Below are 22482 nucleotides of genomic sequence, written 5' to 3' on the forward strand. Positions count from 1 at the left end.
TGTGGCCTGAGAGACAGGCTTCTAATTAAATACATATCTTGGGGTCGAACAATCATTACCAGAGATCTTGGAAGGTGGGTTTAGCTTTGCACTCATCCTCTGTCACATTACAGAGCACCAGTGTCTACTGGAGGGGAGATTAAATATCTTTGGGACCTTAGTTTTTATATTTGGTATCCTGGTTTTTGTGGTTGTTGTCCAAGGAATGTTCCTTTATCACTTGGCTCTGGTGACAGGTAGTAAGGGAGGGCTTTCATTCCTGGGTTCCACGGGACTGTGGCAATATGAAAGATAGTTCTTTGCAGGCTACCACCCCAGGGCACTACACAAATAGTAGACTGGAACACATTCCCCAATCTTTCTGTGAAGGGACCTCTTTGCTTGTCTTGAAGCTTTGGCCTGAGGGGCAGGCTTTTAGCATACATTCAGTAGCCTATAGAGCTGCTTTCAAGGAAGATAGGCTATAGCTGTCATATGGGCACTCCAGCTCACTGTATCACCCAGAAAAGAGCTTATCCACCTGTTTGGAGCCCTGATCTCTGACTGCAACCCAAGGGATACTTGCATTTTATCTGGCTCTGGTGGTCAGTGGGATTTATGCTTGTGGTGTCACAGGACTGTATATATTTGCATGCTTTTAAAAACTGATATCTAAATATCTAGCTTCTGGTCAGCCTGAATCTAGGTGCTAAGATCCTCCTCGCTGGGACACTGACAGATCTTTGCACATCCTCAACTGCTGGGAGCTATTTAAGATACAGCCTGCTTGGACAAGTACAGAGATTTGACAGACAACCAAGATCTGAGGGTTGAAAGACAAGGTTTATCTCCTACACAAAACCACTCCTTCCAGACTAGGAGAGGCTGTTTCATCTATTGTATAGAAACCAACTCAGAGAGTCAAGCATAATGAAGAAATAGAGGGACATGTTCCAAATGAAAAGAACAACATACAATCTCAGAACGCAAACCTTAATGAAATAGAAATAAGTAATTTACCTGATAAAAAGTTAAAAGTAATAGTCATTAAGATGCTTACCAAACTGGAGAGAGGAGTGGTAAACACAGTGAGAGCTCTGACACGGAAGTGTAAAATATGAGCAAGTACAACCCAGAAGTTACAGAACTGAAGAATACACTACAGTGGTCAAGAGCAGAGGACACGAGGCGGAAGAAAGAACTGGTTAACGTGAATAGAGGCCAGTGGAACTTACCTAATTGAGTGGCACACATAAAATGATGAATAAAAGTGAAGATATGTTAACACAGTTATGAAGTGAAGTGAAGTTGCTCAGTCATGTCCGACTCTTTGTGACCCCGTGGACTGTAGCCCACCAGGCTCCTCTGTCCATGGGATTCTCCAGGCGAGAATACTGGAGTGGGTTGCCATTTCCTTCTCCAGGGGATCTTCCCGACCCAGGGATCGAACCCGGGTCTCCTGCATTGCAGGCAGACGCTTTACCCTCTGAGCCACCAGGGAAAAGCTAACATAGTTATGGGACAACATCAAATGAACTAATATTCACATCATAGGGCTCTAGAGGGGAAGAGAGACAGAGAGAAACGCCATTATTTTTTGAATGGCCATTATTTGAAGAAAGAAGGAAAATTTGAAAGAAATTGTGGAGAAATATTTGAAGAAAGTCCATTATTTGAAGAAATAATGGCTAAAAAGTTCCCTAACCTGAGGAAGGAAACAGACACCACCCAGATCCAGGAATCCCAGGGAGTTCCAACTAAGATGAACCCAAATAGACCCACACTAAGGCAAAGACAAGGAGAGAATCTTAAAAGCAGCAAAAAAAAAAAAAAAGACAAACGTTATATACAAGGGAACCTATATAGGACTATCAGTAGATTTTGAGCAGAAACTGTGGCTGGAATAAAGTGGCACAATATAGTAAAAATACTGAAAGAAAAAAAAATTGCCAATGAAAAACACACTACTTGGCAAAGTAATCATTCAGAAGTAAAGGGAGATAAAGATGTCTCCAGACATGGCAAAGCTAAAGGAGTTCATCTCAAATATTCAAGAGACTTGTTTAAGCTGAAAAGAGAGTTAGTTACAGGAACACATGAAAGAATAAATCTTACTGGAATGGTAAATACAGAGTAAAGGTAGTAGATTAATCACTTTTAAGATAGTGTGAAAGTTAAAAGACAAAATTAGTAAAAAAAAAAAAAAAAAAAAGATAAGCATAATTTTAATAATTAGTTGGGGATATACAAGATTTAAAAATATGACATCAAAAACATACAAGAAGGGGGAGAATAATATTGAGTTTAACAGTGGGATCAAGCTTAAGTTGTTATTGACTTAAAATAGGCTGTTATAGATAATAATTGTTATATGTAAGCCTCGTGATAACTACAAAGCAAAAATGTATATTAAATACACAAAAGGTAAATAGAAAAGAATGTAAGCATACCACTAAAGGAAGTAATCAAATCACAAAGAAAGAGAGCAAGAGAAGAAAAAAGAAATGGAGAGGAACTGCAAAAATAGCAAGAAAACAACAAAATGTCACATAATTATCAGCAGTTACTTTAAATGTAAATGGACTAAATTCTCCAATCAAAAGACATGTAAATGTATTTTTAAAAATTTGTTTGCTACCTACAAAAGACTCACTTTAGATGAAAGGACACTCAAAGACAGAAAGTAATGGGATGAAAAAAGATATTCCATGAAAATAGAAACCAAAAGAAAGCTGGAGTGGCTGTATTTTTTTCAATCAAAATAGCCTTTAAAATAAAGACTGTAATTAAGAGACAAAGAAGGCCTTACATAGTGATAAAGGCATTAATTCAACAAGAAGATTTAACATTTGTAAATATTCATGCATCCAACACTTGAGTGTCTAAACATATAAAGCAAATATTAACAGACCAAAGGGAGAAATAGGCTTCCCAGGTGGTACTAGTGGTAAAGAATCTGCCTGCCTGCAGAATATGCAGGAGACACAAAAGACATGGGTTTTATTCCTGGGTCAGGAAGATACCTTGGAGTAGGAAATGGCAACCCACTCCAGTATTCTTGCCAGGAAAATGTCATGGGTAGAGGAGCCTGATGGGCTACAGTCCATGGGGCCTCAAAGAGTCGGACACAACTGAGTGAGCATACAGAGGGAGAAATAAACAATCCTAGTAAGGGACTCTAATACCACATTTGCGTCAGTGGATAGCTCATCAGACCAGGAAAACATCAAGAAAACTTTAACCTTGAACAATATTAAATCAGATGGACTTAACAGACATTTTGCACCTTGAATGGATTTTTTTCTCAAGTTTGAGTTTGTAACATGCATTGGTCATTTGGAAAATGTTGCTTTACTGAGTTATACAGATTTTCTAAATGTTGATACATTTTATAATATAGTATCAACAAATCACATTCATTAATATCATTCCAGTCTCATAAAAAAAAAAAAAAAAAGCTGTTAAGTATGGGGAAGCTGTCAAGCTCACAGAGGCACATACACATTTTCCAAAATTCTAATTTTTGCTGGATAGCTCGATTTTTATTGTGGGCAACAAATACTGTCAGTTGTTTTCCTTGAAGTGACAAGCTCACTTTGTTCATTTCTGACAGTGTCTGCCAAATACCCAAGTCTGAATAACCATGGTTTGTCAGTCATTCTCTCAAGAAAAAGTGCCATTCTACGAGGGAAAAAACAGTTAGTTTAGCTCTCAACTCAAATATCTTCACAGATACACGTGTACTTCAGTATACAGAAGAAAGAGCTGTATATGTGCTTACCATTTGGTCACACTGAAAAGAAGCAAATTCAAGGACGGAGATCTACTAAAATGATTTTTACTACCTCGTCAAAGATATTCTTAATGACACTGGCTTTTTTTTCCTGCAAGTGCATGGTGATGAAAAATAGAACTACTAGCAATTTGGTGCCATTGCTTCTACGTGGACTAGGGCATGGCACTTATATCCACCACATCGGTTCAAAGGTCAGCAATGTAAAAAAAGCAGAAGATGCCTTAGTATTTTTAGGAAAATAATTTTGACCCTATGGGCCTCTGGAAGTGAACCTCACAGACTGTTAAAAATGCTGTCAAGGGAGATATATGAAGAAAATTTGAAAAGGCCTTTGTCATTCATATCCCCCAAATTCAGTACCACTGTAAAGACGTGATAATCCGAGGTAGCATCTATAGGCAGGGTGGAATGGAGAAGCTAAGGAGGAAGTAACCAAAATGCACAAACGTGGGGAAGTCTAATTTTATTAGGTAGAAAATTGTTAATGAGTTTACAGGCATACCTCTGAGATAATTGCAGATTCAGTTTCAGACCACTGCAATAAAGCAGATATTACAATAAAGCAAACCACACACATTTTTTGGTTTCCTAGTACTTACAAAAGTTATATTTACACCACACTATAGTCTATTGAGTGTGCAATTGTATCATGTCTAAGAAATGTGTATACCTTAATTAAAAATAGTTTATTGCTAAAAAATGCTAACCATTCCGAGCCTTTAGCAAGTCATAATCTTTTTGCAATCACGGGTCACAGGTCACCATAGCAAATATAATATTAACGAAAATGTTTGAAATATTATGAGAATTACCAAAATGAGACACAGAGTGAGCAAATGCTGTTGGAGAAAATGCTGCCAACAGACTTGCTCAATGCAGGGTTACCACAATCCTTTATTTTTAAAAAACACAATTATCTGTCATGTACAGTAAAGTGAAACACAATTAAAGGAGATATGCCTGTAGTAATCTAAATAGCCTAGAGATTCAGGGTCATTGTAAGTATGGTGATATTGTAGGTGGCTATTCTAGAAGGTAGTGGGTAATGATAATCTTTCATTTTGTGGATCAGTGGAGATGGTGGAGGGAGAAACTGCTTTTTTAGGGGAAATATGGAAAGATGAACTAGCAATGGAGCTGAGACTAGCACAGGTCCTGCCATTCCTGAATATATAGCAAGCTAGCAGTTAATGGAATGTTGGCAAAATTTCATTTTGATGAAAAAAAGAGAGCACACCTCAGCTGACATGACAGTGTTAAAAACATGGCTTGTTCACATATATGTGGTTTGGGGTTACCAATTTGTTTTGCCCTTAACAGTCATGTTGCTACATCTATAAGAGACATAATCTTTGCTCCAGAAATGATGAGTTAAAGGAAGTGAAATATATCTGTGCATTCTGGATGTCTGAGTAGTCCATTAATACAAACAGTAATAATAATACCAATCTATTGCAGGAATAAAGGCCTTTTCTTATTCACAAACATGGTTGAGAGGATATGAATCAGTAACCACAGCCTCCTCCGGTTAACTGCTTTAATTCTCCTTTTCAGTTTTTTTTTTCCTTTGAGAAAGAAAACATCTTCCAGGGTCTGAAGTAAAAGCAGAAGTGGATGTAAACAAAATTAAAAAGTCAGGTTTTCAGGCTGGATCTGTAATAAGCTTTCAGCTGAAATGAAATGTAATTAGCAACCACGATAATGCAGTTTGCTTCATTTAGCTCTTCAGTGGGTTTATAAACAAATTCTGCCGGTTAACTTGTAAAGCAGATGCAGCCACTACACTCTGGCAAAGCACGTTAGAGAGGACCATCTCCTGCAGGTGCAAGGATGGCAGGATGATCCATTTATCTGCTCAGCAGTCAGGAATGCCAGCAACAATGAACATGCACCATTTTTAAAGGCTCCTCTATAAGGAAGGTTAGGAAATAGTTCATCTGAGGAATTAAGCAGGAAAAGTTTGGAGCAGCACTCAGATTCTCAAAGTAAACATTAATGCTTACTTCATAAACCTCCCACAAAGACAGACTTACGTGTTATTTAGGATCCAAGCATACACTCAATAACTGACTGCTGGTTACTCTTACCAAAATATTATCAGTGAGTGTGAAGTGGGATCAAAGACTTTTTTAAAGCATTTCTGTATTTTCATAGTTTACTCATACTTCCTTTAATATGCATAAAAATATTAAGATTATTTGAAAAAGCGAGTAAAAGCAAAATTTTGAGCTCATCCTCAGTCAGTCAGTGCAGTTGCTCAGTCATGTCCGACTCCTTGCGACCCCATGGACTGCAGCACGCCAGGCTTCCATGTCCATCACCAACTCCCGGAGCATACTCAAACTCATGTCCATCATGTCAGTGATGCCATCCAACCATCTCATCTTCTGTCATTCCTTTCTCTTTCTCCTTCAAAGATTGAAGTTCTTTCAGTCTTTCCCAACATCAGACTGTTTTCCAATGAGTTGGTTCTTTGCATCAGGTGCACAAAGTATTGGAGTTTCAGCTTCAACATCAGCCCTTCCAATGAATATTCAGGACTGATCTCCTTTAGGATGGACTGGTTTGATATCCTTGCAATCCAAGGGATTCTCAAGAGTCTTCTCCAACACCACAATTCAAAAGCATCAATTCTTCAGTGCTCAGCTTTCTTTATAGTCCAACTCTCACACCCATACATGACTACAGGAAAAACCATAGCTTTACTAGATGAACCTTTGCTGGCAAGGTAATGTCTCTGCCTTTAATACGCTATCTAGGTTGGTCATAACTTTTCTTCCAAGGTGCAAGTGTCTTTTAATTTCACGGCTGCAGTCACCATCTGCAGTGATTTTTGGAGCCCCCCAAAATAGTCTGTCACTGTTTCTACTCTTTCCCATCTATTTGCCATGAAGTGATGGCACCAGATGCCATGATCTAGTTTTCTGAATGTTGAGTTTTAAGCCAACTTTTTCACTCTCGTCCTTCACTTTTATCAAGAAGCTCTTTAGTTCCTCTTTGCTTTCTGCCATAAGGGTGGTGTCATCTGCATATCTGAGGTTATTGATATTTCTCCCAGAAATCTTGATTCCAGCTTGTGCTTCTTCCAGCCCAGCGTTTCTCATGATGTACTCTGCATATAAATTAAATAAGCAGGGTGACAATGTACAGCCTTGACGTACTCATTTCCCGATTAAGAACCAGTCTGTTGTTCCATGTCCAGTTCTAACTATTGCTTCTTGACCTGCATACAGGTCTCTCAAGAGGCAGGTCAGATGGTCTGCTACTCCCATCTCTTGAATTTTCAATAGTTTGTTGCAATCTACACAGTCCAGGCTTTGGCGTAGTCAATGAAGCAGAAGTAGATGCTTTTCTGAAATGCTCTCACTTTTTCAATGATCCAGAGAATGTTGGCAATTTGATCTCTGGTTCCTCTGCCTTTTATAAATCCAGTTTGAACATCTGGAAGTTTGTGGTTTATATACTGTTGAAGCCTGGCTTGGAGAATTTTGAGCATTACTTTGTTAGTGTGTGAGATGAGTGCAATTTTGCAGTAGTTTGAACATTCTTTGGCATTGCCTTTCTTTGGGATTGGAATGAAAACTGACCTTTTCCAGTCCTGTGGCCACTGCCGAGTTTTCCAAATTTGCTGGTATATTGGGTGTAACACTTTCAGAGCATCATCTTTTAGGATTTGAAGCAGCTCAACTGTAATTCCATCACCTCCAGTAGCTTTGTTCTTAAGTGATGCTTCCTAAGGCCCACTTGACTTCACATTGCAGGAATGGGATGTCTGGTTCAAGGTGAGTGATCACACCATCATGGTTAACTGGGTCATGAACATCTTTTTTGTACAGTTTTTCTATGTATTCTTGCCACCTGTTCTTAATATCTTCTGCTTCTCTTAGGTCCATACCATTTCTGTCCTTTATTGAGCCCATCTTTGCATGAAATGTTCCCTTGCTATCTCTAATTTTCTTGAAGAAATCTCTAGTCTTTCCCATTCTGTTGTTTTCCTCTATTTCTTTGCATGGATCACTGAGGAAGGCTTTCTTCTCTCTCTTTGCTATTCTTTGGAACTCTGCATTCAAATAGGTATAACTTTTCTCCTTTGCCTTTTGCTTCTCTTCTTTTCACAGCTTTTTAAAAGCCTCCTCAGACAACCATTTTGCCTTTTTACATTTCTTTTTCTTGGGGATGGTCTTGATCCCTTCCTCCTGTACAATGTCATGAATCTCTGTCCATAGTTCTTCAGGCACTCTGTCTATCAGATCTATTGCCTTGAATCTATTTCTCTCTTCCAGTGTATAATCATAAGGGATTTGATTTAGGTCATACCTGAATGGTCTAGTGGTTTTCCCTACTTTCTTCAATTTAAGTCTGAATTTGGCAATAAGGAGTTCATGATCTGAGCCACAGTCAGCTCCTGGTCTTGTTTTTGCTGACTGTATAGAGCTTCTCCATCTTTGGCTGCAAAGAATATAATCAATCTGATTTCGGTGTTGACCATCTGGTGATGTCCATGTGTGGAGTCTTCTCTTGTGTTGTTGGAAGAGTGTGTTTGCTATGACCAGTGCGTTCTCTTGGCAGAACTCTTAGCCTTTGCCCTGCTTCATTCTGTACTCCAAGGCCAAATGTGCCTGTTACTCCAGGTATCTCTTGACTTCCTACTTTTGCTTTCCAGGCCCCTATAATGAAAAGACATCTTTTGGGGGTGTTAGTTCTAGAAGGTCTTGTAGGTCTTCATAGAACTTTTCAATTTCAGCTTTTCAGCATTACTGGTTGGGGCATAGACTTGGATTACTGTGATATTGAATGATTTGCTTTGGACATGAACAGAGATCATTCTGTCATTTTTGAGATCGCATCCAAGTGTTGCATTTCGGACTCTTTTATTGACTATGATGGCTACTTAATATCTTCTAAGGGCATCTTGGCTACAGTAGTGGATATAATGATCATCTGAGTTAAATTCATCATTCCAGTCCACCTTAGTTCACTGATCCCTAAAATGTCAATGTTCACTCTTGCCATCTCTTCTTTGACCACTTCTAATTTGCCATGATTCATGGACCTAACATTCCAGGTTCCTATGCAATATTGCTCTTTACAGCATTGGACTTTACTTCCATCACCAGTCACATCCACAACTGGGTGTTGTTTTTGCTTTGCCTCCATCCCTTCATTCTTTCTGGAGTTATTTCTCCACTGATCTCCAGTAGCATATTGGGCACCTACCAACCTGGGGAGCTTATCTTTCATTGGCCTATGCTTTTGCCTTTTCATACTGTTCATGGGGTTCTCAAGGCAAGAATACTGCAGTGGTTTGCCAGTCCCTTCTCCAGTGGACCACGTTTTGCCAGAACTCTCCACCATGACCCGTCTGTCTTCGGTGGCCCTACATGGCATGGCTCATAGTTTCATGAGTTAGACAAGGCTGTGGTCGATGTGATCAGATTGGTTAGTTTCCTGTGATTGTGGTTTTCAGTCTGTCTGCCCTCTGATGGTAAAGGATAAGAGGCTTATGGAAGCTCTATCCTGATGGGATAGACTGACTGAGGGGGAATCTGGGTCTTGTTCTGATGGGCAGGGCCATGCTGCATAAATCTTTAATCCGGTTCTCTGTTGATGGGTAGGGCTATGTTCCCTCCCTGTTGTTTGACTTGAGGCCAAACTATGGTGGAGGTAATGAAGATAATGGCAACCTCCTTCAAAAGTGCTCCCAACCCTGCAGCAGGCCACCATCCACCCAAGCTTCTGCCAGTGACTGTTGGACACTCATGGGAAAGTTGGGTCAGTGTCTTGTGGGGTCACTGCTGGAAAAGATTTTTAACTATTAATGAATTATCCTTTTAAATATGCCTCAGTCTATTTGTATTTGGGAAAATAAAATCCTCTCACATTTGTATGGTCATGTGGAACCCATTAAAAACAAATTGTATTTGTTGTTCAATCACTAAATTGTGTTCAACTCTTTGCAATTCTGTGGACTGCAGCATGCCAGCCTTCCTTGTCCTTCGCTATCTCTTGGAGTTTGCTCAAATTCATGTACATTGAGTGGGGATGCCATCCAACCACCTCATACCCTGTTGCCCCTTCTCCTTCTGCCCTCAATCTTTCCCAACATCAGGGCCCTTTCCAATGAGTCGGGTCTTCGCATCAGATGGCCATAGTATTGGACTTTCAGCTTCAGCATCAGTCCTTGCAATGAATATTCAGGGTTGATCTCCTTTAGGACTGACTGATTTGATGTCCTTGCAGTCCAAGGGACTCTCAAGAGTCTTCTCCAGCACCACATTTGTAAAGCATCAATTCTTTGGCACTCAGCCTTCTTTCTTGTCTAACTGTTACATCTGTACATGACTACTTGGAAAACCATTAACTTTGACTATAAGGATCTTTGTCAACAAAGTGAAGTCTCTACTTTTTAATATACTGTCTAGGTTTGTCATAGCTTTTTTTTCAAGGAGCAAATGTCTTTTAATTTCATGGCTGCAGTCACTGTCCACAGTGATTTTAGAGCCCAAGAAAATAAAGTCTGTCACAGGTTCCACTTTTTCCCCACCTATTTGCCACAAAGTGATGGGACCAGATGCCATAATCTTAGTTTTTTTAATGTTTTAAGCCAGCTTTTTCACTCTTCTCTGGCACCCTCATCAAGAGGCTCAATTCTACTTTTTATTAAAATGATGTGAGAAAAAATTCAAACTTTCCTAAGTTAGAAATTTGTGTCATGTAAAACAGTTTAGGGCGTTGGCACATTGAAGGCAGATTGTACTCATGCTACTTTGTAGGGGAAAAAAATCAAGAAGTATGACAATGAAGATTTTTACCCCAATAAATCAGCACAGTCGTTAGAAGATACAGCTGGCCTAGAAGAAAAACTTTCATTTTCACTTTGTAAAATTCTTTCAAATTTTAGATCAAATTTTAACTCTTCCAACATAACCTCTACCCACTCTCATTCTCACTTCTTCCTCTGAAACTCTATGCTCTTATATGCACTACTCCTATCATCCTCTTCCTGGCACCCCAGTGCTGTGTATGGGCAGTTTCTATCTCCCCAACAGGCTAGAGCAGAGACCACAGTTGGTCTCTTTTGAAATTCTTAATGGCTAGCACCATTATCTACAATAGTGCATATATGCAATGATGAGATAAGAGAAGGGAGTGCATGTCTGTGGAATTGGCTCAGGGACATGAAAATTATTTTTGACATGGTGAACCAAAATTTCACAAAAGTTTAGGCAGTATAAATGCGTGTCACATCTCTTTGCTTTGATGGATTTAGCCTCAATAATGGCTATAAAACAGCAAATACTAAATAATGATTATATTATACTTGTATTAAAGCCTTCGACTAAAATAGTTGGTGCAAAAACACCCTTACAAGAGAAAATAGAGCACCCCAGGGTGTCACCCTAAAAATTATTCATCAGAAGTAACTATTATTGTTTTCTTAAGGTCTTATTAGAACTGGCTCTGGCCTATGAAACATCTTTATCAGTATACACTGCATTAGAGTTATAATGTTTCATTATGTATGTGTCATATATTCTGACACCTCATGCTCACTTTGAAGGTCATAAGATAATCCTATCCATCTCTTCACAACCCATAATGTGCAAATCTATAAACTTACCTAAATCTTTGCAACTACTCTCCTAGTCAACAAAACAAGAAACAAATGCTTCTGACCAGGCTTTTATTCATTAATACCTTCATTCAACAAATATGTATTGAGCCTCTACTTATGTTCCTGATCTTTCTTGTTTTAGGTATTCAGGATGTAGAAGTGAAGAAAACAGAAAAATAAATAAATAAATAAAGCAACCCTCTTGTTCTCATAGATTTATTCCATTGAGGAAGAAAAACAATAAGCAAGCATAATACATACTGTTGGGCAGATAGAACAGGTTAGGAGAGGAATGTGAGTGCTGGGCTGGGGTAGGAGTTCAGTCTTAGTGAGGGTGGTCAAGAGAATGGGGTGATGACACTTAGCTGGCAGGAGGAGGGATTTAACCCATGAAATATCTTCCCCAGTAATCATAGTATTTGAAACTTTCCAAGTGATTCAGGCTTTGAGTCTATGCAATTGGTTTCAATTAGCTACACACGTCTCACACTAACTTGCCTTTTTATTCGTGTATTTAACAAGTATTTATTGACCTCACAGTGTGTGCTACACATTGCCAGGATATAACGGTATATTAACGTAGGCCCTGTAACAAGTTGCTCAAATACTAATGGGTGATGCAGACAGTGAGTAACTAACTTCTAGTGCTCCAAGAGAAGGCTGAGCAGAGGTCATGGGACCCTGAGAAAGAGGAGACAATTCCCAGAAGTTAGCAGTCGTCACAGAGGAGAGGATGGCATTTCAATTATATCTGTAAAAACACTTAATAGGGATAAAAATCCAAAGAGATAAAAATATTGGGAATCAAATTGTACCTTGATTCTTATAGACACAGAAAGTTTAGGACTGCCATTCATAATGTTTCCTAGAAATGCACACAGAAATGCTGAAATGTCTACATTCTTGCTGTATTATTAACTATCAGTAATAATAGGATAAATGTTAAAATTTCTTTAACACTGAGCATCTATGAGTTCTGATCCCTGTCACGTACTCTTATTCCAACTCTCAGGAAGTTTTCTTTCGAGGATTGATAGACACATGAGCAATTATGCATTTTCAAAGCAAAGCCATTAGACTGGATCTCACGCAAAGAATCTTCACTTCTGTCTTTCCTGTCACAGGGTGAATGTTCACGTGTGTATCCCATAGTTATAATTTTCAAGGTGTTTTCATGTTGTAGTACTTGGTCATCTTTTTATCCCCTTTGTGCTCAGTTGCTCAGTCATGTCTGACTCTTTGTAACCCACGGACTGTAGCCAGGCTCTGCTGTCCATGGGAATCCTCAGGCAAGAACACTGGACTGGGCTGCCATTTCCTCTTCCAGGGGATCTTACCAGCCCAGCAATTGAACCTGCATCTCCTGTGTCTCCTGCATGGGCAGGTGGGTTCTTTACCTGGGAAGCCCTTTTATCCCTTACGACCATTTTAACCACAATAGTATCTCCAACATGTCTTTCAGCTCTAAGACACTAATATCTCTAGGATATAGGCTTCCTCCCTACCCTCTCAGCTAAATTTTATGATACAGAATCCAGAATATTACAACAGTTTTGCTTATTATGAGCATCCATCATGGTTCTTAAGAACCATCTGTGTGCTAAATAAATGCTTCTTTTTCCTTCCTCCAATGATTATCACATTTCTGAAGACCCAACACAGCTTAGCAGGACTAGGAATAGTTTTACCCTACTCCCTAGATAGCATATTCAAAAGCAGAGACATTACTTTGCCAACAAAGGTTCGTCTAGTCAAGGCTATGGTTTTACCTGTGGTCATGTATGGATGTGAGAGTTGGACTGTGAAGAAGGCTGAGTGCCGAAGAATTGATGCTTTTGAACTGTGGTGTTGGAGAAGACTCTTGAGAGTCCCTTGGACTGCAAGGAGATCCAACCAGTCCATTCTGAAGGAGATCAGCCCTGGGATTTCTTTGGAAGGAATGATGCTAAAGCTGAAACTCCAGTACTTTGGCCACCTCATGGGAAGAGTTGACTCATTGGAAAAGACTCTGATGCTGGGAGGGATTGGGGGCAAGAGGAGAAGGGGATGACAGAGGATGAGATGGCTGGATGGCATCACTGACTTGATGGACGTGAGTCTGAGTGAACTCCGGGAGTTGGTGATGGACAGGGAGGCCTGGCGTGCTGCAATTCACGGGGTCGCAAAGAGTTGGACATGACTGAGCGACTGAATTGATCTGATCTGATCTGATTCCGCATGGGTTGTTCTTTTAAGTTTATACAGCTTGACCTCTTTGCATCTGCTTTTGCCCACTCCCAGTCCATTTCAGCTTTTTCAAATCTACTCTTAGGTGTTCTACAGGGTATGTAATAGGCCAATACTTCTCCAGCTCCATCAGGAGTTCTGGTGGAATTCAAGAGGGTTGTGCCTGCTTAGGAGTGCTACACTGAATTATTTTCTGGCTTTTGGCCACTGGAGAAAAGGGGTCACTGGGAATGGGATTGTTTGTCCCTCAGTTTAGATTCTGATACTGGAGGGTATGTCTTATGACTCCTAAGCAAACTTCTGGAGTTTGTCATCCTTTTTATTCTAACCCATTCCCAACCAGGAAAACATCCATCTACCTCCCATGTTTCCTCAGACAGACTTCTCAGAACCCATCTGACTCCATCCAGCAGTCCTTGACCTAGATTTTGTTCCCCAGTCCCCTAGGAACCTTCCACGAAGCTTTCAATGTGGTGGGCACGAACGTGCTCTGATACTTTCTGGGCACTGTTTTATAACTACTCTAACCCTTACCAAGGGTTTCCCTGGTGGCTCAGTGGTAAAGAACCCACCTGCCAATTCAGGAGACTCTGGTTCGATCCCTGGATTGGGAAGATCCCCTTGAGAAGGAAATGGTGATCCACTCCAGTATTCTTGCCTGGGAAATCCCACGGACAGAGGAGCCTGGGGGCTATATAGTCCATGGGATTGCAAGGAGTAGGACGTGATTTAGTGACCAAACAACCACCATCACCACCCTGACCAGAATGGCAACTCTTTCCTTATATTCCCTTCAGTTGTTGCTAATTTCTTCCAGGTTGCCTCCCTTTCACTTCCATCCTCCTGCCGTCACCCAATCACTATTCTCACCTCCCTTCCATTCTAGCCTATTTCTCTCCATCCAGACAAACCTGGTCTTGCAGAGCCTTTGCTCACAGTTTTGTTCTTTCTTGGCTGTGAGCCCAGAGACTAACCCCACCCTGATCTTGGTCTTTCCTCACTGCCATATTGCATCTGTATCATCAACTGGAGCCATGAAGAGCAACCATCCTAGAAACAATTCTAAAACAAACCTAAACATAATGTCCACAAATATTCATGCATCTTAATTGAGAGTTTTTTCATTAGTAAGTTACTGTCTTCTGTAAAGTGTTTCAGAGAGGAGCAGAACAACTATTTTTATGCTAGGAGCTAGGGATTCCCTGAGCTCCTCCACAGTGATTCAAAATGCATTCAGACCACGGTGAAAGCTCATCCTGTTCATGTCACCAAGAGATTTTTTAAAACTCAAAGTGTGTATTTGTTTTTAGAAGAGGATCACAGTTACTATACATATAAAACATTTTATTTGTATCTCCCCGAAGATGGTTGAAGATAGTGTAAAACACCCGGAAAACTATTTCTGTAAAGTGATGGTCCTTTCTAGAAATGCTACTTTTCTGTGCTTAAAATAATTCTAAGTGAGAACCTTTCTCCAAGAACTATATACGTTTTTTTTTTTTTTTTCCCTAAGGACTACAGTGAGTTCTTTACAATGCAAAGCATTCAATCATACTTATAATTATTGAAATATCTAATTATTTGACATGAATATTTTTATGAGAGGGATAAAAAATTAATTTGTCTTAATTTAAGATGAAAAGTAGATGAGAAATGTCATTGTCATATGCAAAAGTGGCTTGTAACTGATCCACCAAATAAATATACAGTGGTGCTCTCAGTGAAGTGGATCCTGGAATAAGCTACTTTTGGCATGATGTGATATTCAAAGCATTAATGATAGAGAAGAAACTAGATTTTAAATTAGTATTTTCACTTTGCAAATTAATATTTTAAATATTTGAAGAAACCTTTTTTAAGGTTTATTTTATGTACTCTTTTATTCCTTGGAAGGAAAGTTATGATCAACCTAGACAGCATATTAAAAAGCAGAGACATTACTTTGTCAACAAAGGTCCATCTAGTCAAAGCTATGGTTTTTCCAGTGGTTATGTATGGATGTGAGAGTTGGACTATAAGGAAAGCTGAGTGATGAAGAATTGATGTTTTTGAACCGTGGTGTTGGAGAAGACTCTTAGGAGTCCCTTGGACTGCAAGGCTATCCAACCAGTCCATCCTAAAGGAGATCAGTCCTAGGTGTTCATTGGAAGGACTGATGTTGAAGCTGAAACTCCACTACTTTGGCTGCCTGATGGGAAGAGCTGACTCATTTGAAAAGACCCTGATGCTGGGAAAGATTGAGGGCAGGAGGAGAAGGGGACAACAGAGGATGAGATGGTTAGATGGCATCACTGACTCAATGGACATGGGTTTGGGTGAACTCTGGGAGTTGGTGATGGACAGGGAGGCCTGGCGTGCTGCGGTTCATGGGGTGCAGAGTCGGACATGACTGAGCAACTGAACTAACTGATTGACTGATTCTTTTCTTTTTTTTCTAAAAAAGTTTTTTGGGGAGGAAAGTGGTGTTTGCAGGCACCTATATCCTAATGGCTTTTTCATTATGTAACATTAGTAATCTATTGGGCATGGAGATAAAGGGGATTGAATCATAGGGTATGAGGTCAGTTATCTAATGATCATACAACATAATTCATTTTTCCCAGCATGAGTTGCCAGTCAAACCATCTTGACAATAGATGTTTGATTTATGTTGTTAATTTTTTTAGATAGGTACTGGGTGAAGAAGTGAAGTGAAGTGAAAGTTGCTCAGTCTGTCCAACTCTTTACAACCTCATGGACTATACAGTCCATGGAATTCTCCAGGCCAGAATACTGGAGTGGGTAGCCTTTCCCTTCTCCAGGGGATCTTCCCAACCCAGGGATCAAACCCAGGTCTCCTGCATTGCAGGCAGATTCTTTACCACTGAACCATAAGGGAAGCCCAGATACTGGGTAGATTGCATGAATTTCTTGATTATGGAACTACACATTAGAGTATAATTTCTAAGTTTGCCAATGTAGTATATTTCAAGGGTTGCTGTAGAAAATCATGATGTCAGGATGCTTCTGGTGGGGAGGAACAGGATGGGAATACTTCTCCACACTCTATCCCACACTCTACTCTCTACTGCTCCGCACTCTCTCCCACACTCCACTCTCCACTGCTCCGCACTCTAGCAGCACTCTTCAAACTTTAATGTGCGTGGGAATCTACTGGGGGTGTTGATAAATTGTAGTCGGTCTGGGATGGGTTTAAGCTTCTGCATTTTGAACAAGCTCCCAGATGATGCCAAGGTGTTGGTCCAGAGACCACACTTTGAGGAGCATGGCTCAGAAGTCAAAATTGTTTGATCTCAGAGTTAAGAATCATCTTTCACAAATTTGGAGAGATTCTTCCTGAATCAAGAAGACTTGGCATGCTTGCCTGTTATATTTATAGCTAAATTTTGCTCATTTCAGTCAAGTCTTCTCAAATTTGCCCCAAATTTTGGGGCAAATGAGCATATATACAGTTGCCAATTAATCTTTGATAACCTGGATGACTATAACTCCTATACATATATCATAAATTGTCCCTAAGGGCTAAAAAGCAGTTCTGATTGCACTGGTTTTAAACCTAGAGTCTGTTTTGCAAATCAGCTAAGTATAGGAAAACTACCCCACAAGGAGCTGGCATCGTGAACCATACTTATTTCTATTGTGAGAGTTACTGGAAAAAAAAAAAAGGAAAATGAAAAGTACTGGTAGATTTTAATTATTTTCAAAAAGTAATAAACAAAAATAACTCCAGACATGTCATCTGAGGACATGGGACCAAGGACAAATGAAATTTGCTTTCTAAGACTGGTACTCAGGGGAGAAACCAACAGCTAAGCAGGGTATGTCTAAGAGCTAAGAGCCTGCACATTTTGCTATCTCATGAAAAGTGTAATTTACAGAGTTGCAGTAATAATAACAATGATAACGATGTGAATTAATAAACTCACCAGTGAAACCACCATTCAAATACATGTTGGGTAATTTAATTAGCCTTGGCTGTACTTTCTCTGTCAATCTCAAACTTACAGGGATTGAATTGTTAAGTACATTTTTCACCCTGTGATTCTGAGAAGTTTATTTTTACCTGGCAAATTATTTTAAATGTGAGACAAAGCAGGGCCACGGTGGTGAAATCACATAGGAAGTCTGCGTTCCTGCTCCCCAGGCTTGGGCCCTGGCTGCCCCAGACCCTGGTGCACAAAGAGCTGGTGTGAATTTCAGATCCTGGGTCTGCTCTAAATCACGGAAACTGGAGAAATTAGAAATGACACCATTTACCCAGGGGCCTTTGCTGAGGAGTATTTTTTTTGGACCTTTTACATCAGTCTCAAAACTCACTGGCTTCATTAAGTCATGTGTGTCATTGTGTTAGGAAGGAAGGAAAGAACATGTTATTAGCTAGGGATTTTTTTTTTCTCCCTCCACCACCCTCCTTTCTCATCGCATTTCATTGCATGTGGTATTTCCCTTCCCTCCCAAGATATCTATTATATCTTTCCTCTCAAGATTCCTTATGCCCCAACTTCCTTATGTGTTAACTTTCCTGGCACGTGCTCTGAAGAAGTATATTTCTTTTTGTACATACAGTTTTGGAAGCAAAATCCCTGGCAAGGATTAAGAGATGGTTGTAGGGTCAACATTTAACTTCTCTGATAGTATAATTTTTTCTTCTCTTACCCACATCTTTATTTTCCTTTTCCTTTGAACCTTACATTTTCAGAGCTAGGGAGGAAATAATGAGAAATAATCTGCATGTGTGTGTGTGTGTGTGTGTTTTAGGAGGATGATTGTCATTGAAACTGATATGTCTAGTCGATAACAAAAACTGTCCTAGCCTCCCACAGAACACAAGCCCCGAGGGCTGGGAAGAACAAAGCCATCCTCAGAGACGAGTGGGGAGGGGTGGGGGGTCATGTGCAGCCTCTCATCCCCGTGGCACCAGCCAGAGCCCACAAACCATTTTATCATCCTCCGGTCCTACGAGATCAAGGAAGGCGCTGTTTGGAAAGTTCCCGTCAAGGCTGAGTTAAATATTCCAGTCTTTTGTTTGTCCTAGTGGCTTTCCTCTGCCTTTTTCTAGGATTCTCAGCATAGGCTGAGTCAAAGGAAGTTTCTGGAGTCCATTTCACTTCCCCAGCCCCCCGCGTTTTTTTCTTTTTTTGGTTTGGGTAGAGGCTTTTCACTCAGCACTCCCTCACTTGCTTCTGTGTAAATTTGGGCCTTTTACTAGTAGTCGGGAATAAGGAGATTCTTTTCTTTCTGTACTTGGGACCCAGTTCACCTCCAAGTCAAAAGTGCCTTTGACTATTGTTTGCAAAAACTTTGCATACTCTATATACTTTGAAAAATTTAAAAGTTTTAGGCCTAGAGAGATACCTATGATCCAGAGACTTATTTTATTATCTCCAAAATTAATGTGAATGTCTGAAAATATATTTTACCTCAATACATCCTGGTGAATGAAAGTATTTCTCAAACTGCTAATTACAAAATAAGAAATAGTCTAAGAAATCTAAGAAATAATCGAAGGCTGGGGGGAGCTTGAGGGCAGTGGAAGTGACTACTAGTAGTTATGGGGTTTATTTCTGTGGTGATGATAGTGTGATAAAATTGAGGTGATGTTTGGTCAACTCTGTAAGAATACTAAAAATTATTGAATTGTGTATTTTATAGAATCACCTAGAGAGCTTTTAAAATTTACTAAAGTTAAAGCCCCACCCCAAACCAAACAAAACAAAAACATGGGTTAGAGCCCATCAGTGTACTGTAAATATTCTCTTTTTAAAAAATTTTAGTTGAACATTTAAATGATTCCAAAATCATAACAATATAAAAAAACTCACTTCTAGCCTTCCCTCCATCCATTTCATCCCCTGCCGCCATGCTATACACTTTGATTAGTTTTTGTGTATCTTTCAAGTGTACTTTTATATAAATCAGTGGTTTTCAAACATGGATCAGCATTGCCCACAGGGCTTGTGAAAACAGAGACAGTCAGGCCTCACCCATAGTTTCTGATTCAGTATAAGTGTGGGGAGAGGCTGAGAATTGTACTTCTAACAAGTTTTCAGGGGATAATGATGCTGTTGGCCTGTTGGGGCCACTGCTACAAAAAGGAGAAGGAATCATGACAAGGAGAAATCACTGATGGCAATATGAAGGAGGCCATGGGGACTCCCCATTAAATGTAAATAAAGTCCTGAGGTTGGTAGGGAAGGTTTAGAGAAACAGTGGGGTTGAGGTTGGGTGAGCAAGATGTGACTTCCTTAGACAGTCTGGTGAAGAAAGAGCAAGATCGAAGATATTAAGAGCCTTAAGTCTGGGGAGAACATGTCACCATCCTTTCTGCTAGATCCTACACGGCAGTCGCTAGCCACACGTGGCCACTGAGCACCTGAAATGTAGCCCATAGGACTGAGGAAATAAATTTTAAAATTTTATTTAATTTTAATTCATTAAAATTGAAAACAAAAAGCTGATACTTAATGGAAAGCTTTTAAACATGTTTGTAACAACTTGGTATGTGAATCTCTGTTTTCAGCTGTAAATTTTATGAAATTTAATACAGATCAAATATGTTCCATGAAAATCTAATGTTTGACTTGAGATGTGCTAGAAGCAAAAAATATATATCAAATATTGAAAGCTTGGTTTCAGTATTAAAATATCTCATTATAATTTTTATATTGATTACATGTTAAAATGAGATTTTTTCAAGTATTTGGTTGAATAAAATACATAAATTATGTGAAAATAATATTATTAGTTATCTAAAATTAATTTCTAATTTTTAAAACTTTTTAACATAGCTACTAGACAATTTGAAATTATTTATGAGGCTGTTATATTTCTGTTGGATAACTCTTGTCTATCTGGTGTCCAACAGAGTAGCTACTAGCTACATGGTGCTATTCAAAGTTTTATTAAAATCAAATAAAATTTAAAATTCAGTATCTCAGTCTCAGTAGCCACATTCACATGTTCAATAGCTGTACATGCTCAGTGGCTACCATATTGGACAGTGCAAATATAGAATATTGATAACAGCGTAGGAGATTCTATTGAACAGCTCTGATCTACATGTTTTCAATAAAAGGACAGGCAAGATTCTTTCTTAAAGATGATACCAGGAGTTTTGAGGAGAGGATTAAAGATCTGAAACAGCAGATGCTGGAAATATTTCACCAAGTCTTCAACAGATGAATAAAAACAATTGGAGTTGTAGCTATGAAACCCTCACTGAAGCAAGGCAGTTGAAGTTTGATAGAGATATAATGGCAGCCGATCAAGGGATTCTACCTGGCAAGCAAATGCATTGTTTAATAGGTTAGCCAGAAACTCTAGGCTAAGGAAGAAAATAAGTAATGCCAAAATTGAGGTGGAGGCAGTAGAAGACGGTGATGGATACAAAGGACAGAATGAAGATGACAGTGTGGACAAGAGCAAAATTTTATTAAATATAAAATAAGAGAAATGTGAGAGAGAAGTGTGAGAGATATCATACAACAGAAAAATTTTGAAGTCTGCATTATTGGAGTGGAACAATTTCAAGTGGTGATGTAGACAAAGGTATGACTCTTCAAATGGGTAACTGAGTTTGGAGTTGATTATATGGGGTGGAGCCAACATAGTACAATGTCAACAACATGATTGTTAGAGTTTTTGAGCATAGCTGGTAAAGAGGGAGAGGCCTGCTAGGTGCTGAAGGTGGAAGAACAGCCAGGTAGGTGTTGTGGTCAGGAAAGCGAAAGGCTGAAATAAGTTAATGATCAGGACCCAAAAAAAATTGTGCAGAAAAGACTTGGAAATGATGATCAGAGGTGATGTGGGAAGCATGGCATATGTTGTTTCATAAAGCTGCTCTGATTTTCTTCAATCAAACGTGACCTTTCTCCTCTCTTGAACACTGAGGCACTTCGCACTTCTTTGGCAAACTGTGGCTGTTCAGATACTCATCTAAACACTTCCCCTGCCCCTCACCTCCCCACCTCCCCCTAGCCCTTACTCCCATCTCTACCTGATGCACACATACACACATACCCTCATCAGATTATAAGGCCTTTGATGTTTAGAATAATGTTTTCCTCTTTTATTCATGTTTCTGAATATCAATAAATTCACATTGAATTAATCTTGATTGAGATTCTTATAAACAAGGGCTTCCCTGGTGACTCAGACAGTAAAGAATTGCCTGCAATGCAGGAGACCTGGGTTTGATCCCTGGGTGGGGAAGATCCCCTGGAGGAGGGAAGGGCAACCTGCTCCAGCATTCTTGCCTGGAGAACCACACAGACAGAAGAGCCTGGCAGGCTACAGTCCATAGGGTCAGAAAAGATACGGACACAACTGAGCGACTAATGCTTTCACTTTTTCACTTTCACCCTTAGGCAAATAGCACAAAGCGAAGCCACTATACATCATTATAGATTTTTAAGCAAAAGAAATACAGTGGAAGGATGCAAGATGGATTCTTGATAAAGATGGGACCCAAGAAGAAAGATGTAATCATCCCTGTGTCTTTCACTCAGCATCTGTTTCTGCAAGGCACTGTGCTTAGCTCTGCATGTGTGCCTGGCTATGGTAGTTGTCCCAGTGTGGAGTGCTAATGGCATAATAAAGAAATATGAGACAAAAAGCAGGAGGCAGGAAAGAGCAGTGATCCCCGATGACCAGTGCCCACTATTTGGCTCCAGTGCTACACTGTTACAGCAAACTAAAAATCCAGGGACTTAGGCAAATAGAAGTTAACATCCACCCACATAAAGACAACAGTTGAAACCCTGTGAGTGATATTTTAATCCCTCAGCACCCAGAGGTCAGGGCTTTACATGCCAGGAATGGATCAATTACGCAAATATGATGGTAATGTAGAGCATGTGGTTGGAGC

Source organism: Bos indicus x Bos taurus, chromosome 4 (genome assembly GCF_003369695.1).
Source record: "Bos indicus x Bos taurus breed Angus x Brahman F1 hybrid chromosome 4, Bos_hybrid_MaternalHap_v2.0, whole genome shotgun sequence".
Taxonomy (NCBI): Eukaryota; Metazoa; Chordata; class Mammalia; order Artiodactyla; family Bovidae; genus Bos; species Bos indicus x Bos taurus.